Source organism: Pecten maximus, chromosome 8 (assembly GCF_902652985.1).
Source record: "Pecten maximus chromosome 8, xPecMax1.1, whole genome shotgun sequence".
Classification (NCBI taxonomy): domain Eukaryota; kingdom Metazoa; phylum Mollusca; class Bivalvia; order Pectinida; family Pectinidae; genus Pecten; species Pecten maximus.
In genome coordinates, this window is record NC_047022.1 from 43,337,862 (window position 1) to 43,340,551 (window position 2,690).

Here is a 2,690-nt window from a genome sequence, read left to right on the forward strand (position 1 = left end):
CAGAAATATATATTTTTTTCGAAGAAATATATACTTTATTGCACATAAATATTTTTATTGCATATATATATATTATTGCTCGTATATTTTCAATTATTGCACATAAACATTTTTTATTGCATATAATATATTATTGCACATATATTTACAGTTATTGAATATTGCAACGTTTGACACGCCATAGTAGGATATATCTACAATAACAACTTAGGTATGTTACAGCTACAATTGCAACATATGTGATTATAACAACACTAATGCGGTTGGGATAAATGACTACAGATGATAACGTTTGGTCAAACAGTATAGTGTGTGTTATAACTCCACAAATTTCCACAGTATTTGATTCCTGAATGTTGGCACGATCATAATTATTGATGCTTGTATAAAACAGCTTGAAAATCACAATCGGGTGGAAAACACGGGAAATATATGTATGAAGCCCCTAAAAAGTTGAAGAATGAAAACCAGACCATATGTTCCGGAAGGATAGGCGTCTTCTGCTTTATCTACGACTCCAGTTATATATATTAGCATATGTCCCATGTCACTGTCAACATCAAACCAAGTCTCTGGAGAGAAACGCACACGGTACAGTATGATAGCCACGGCTACAAATGAAAGAAGAAAACACTAAATGCCGATAAAGAAATGACGAATCGTGTTTTAAAGAAATGTTCACAATAATGATTCCATATGGAAATTTCTTTCCGAGATTAGAAACTCGGACGTGCTTTATTCTTTGATTTGTTTACGTGTTGGTATCCTCTGCTGTTTTGTGACAAGGACATCACAATCTGGTGTTATATATACCCGAATGATAAGGGAACTAAATCGGATGTAGAACATACCGACAAGACCACCCAGCGAATTAAAACTGACCTATAGTTATTTAGTTGGAACACTGACAAGAACCGAGACATGTGCTTATATAGAATAAACAATACACATTTTTCAGTCTGTTATTTTGTGCTTTTCTGAATCTATATATAGATGTAACTCAGTGCAAGGTTCTAAGGTTTTAAGTCTTTTGTATAACGATTTGTTCCTCAGTACCAGAAAGGAATAGGAGAATATCTTTAATTATAGACACTTCAGACCGCCTGTTGAAATGCGAAAATAAGGAAACAATTATAGTAAAGCAAAACGCAATCCTGACTATAATGATATTATGTGATTTGCCTAATATGCGTTTATTTTCCCTTCGAAGGTCACAGACTAAAACACGGTCAACTGTACCTCCGTGTATACACTTGAGGTTACTCGCCGTAACAAAATCGCCTTAACATTCGCCCCCTGCTGTGACGAGGTTTGTGTAGCTTCACTGGTTTTACTTGTACAATGTAGTCAGACTCAACACACAGGCGTTTGACAAGGGCAATGTTGTGTAAGGTCGTAAGTATGACTTTTTACGTGATTACAATTATTATACGCAATCTTCTTCTGTTTTCTCTGTTCCAGGTACACTGAGCTTTAACTGAGGTAAGTATTGATTAAATAATTTAGATTTTGTACTTTAAAACGTTAGACGGGTATTTAGTTGTGGAACATATCAAATAGCCTAATGTGTTTCTCGTATTACACGGACAAAGTCTGCGTTTATGATAACATAAGTTATGTGTGATACATGTTTTGGGACTTGTATACATGTATGTTTCCCATCTGTTAATTGTTTATCATTGTTGTGTCCAACATCGTCCGTCAATCAAAGGACAAATGCTGATATAAACTTAAATATCCTTGTTTATTATTACTGGAGTAAACGTGTAACAAATTGTCCACGTGCATAGAAAACATTTTATGGCGGGGAGATATAACTGATTAATATCTCCCCGCCATAAAAATGTTTTCATAAAAAGATAAGCGTACTATCTGTTTCTTTGTTTCAGTCTGTAAGTCATCCGCGGATACCCACGGTTGATTGAACTACACTACAATACAAGCGTAGTGTAGTGTTGTCCAATCAAACTTGGGTATCCGACAATGTCTGTATAGTTACTTACTATCTTGTTATTATTTAGATCTCGTTACGGTTTACATACGTATCCATGTCAACACCTACACTGGTGCCAAGTGATACAATTAATGCTGTATTTATAGGGATATCCCGCACAAGTCGAACGTTGATCTGTCCATTCTAAGAAATCGTTTTAATGACATTTAAAGCTTAAATCATATTTTCAGCATCAAAATATTGTTCCTGTCGTTAGTAAATTTGGTGTAAATACCCCTGATCAATATAAGTATACTTATATATATAGATCGTCCAAATATGGTCATTTGGAGATCCAGAAGTGAAGGCTCATTGGATCATACATTTTATGCAAAGTTCTAGGCATATTTTACATCTAAATATCTACAAATCGAAATATCTAAAAATCGAAATATCTAAAAATCGAAATATCTAAAAATTGAAATATCCATGAACGTTAAACACGCATTTTGAAAATAAAGTTGAACAAGCACATGACATAAGTACATGTAGAAATGTGTGGTCATTGTCTTGGTATTCTGTCCATCAGAGGTGGAAAGTAATTCTTAAACATAAAAAGTTCAAAAACTCTCCAATGTCAAGGTCATTAGATCTTTCCGGAAAAGGGACATATAAAGAGTCAGCCACACGATGAATAAAACATATATATGATACAATTGTATCGCCAATCCCACCCTTGTCAACGTCCTGGTGACAA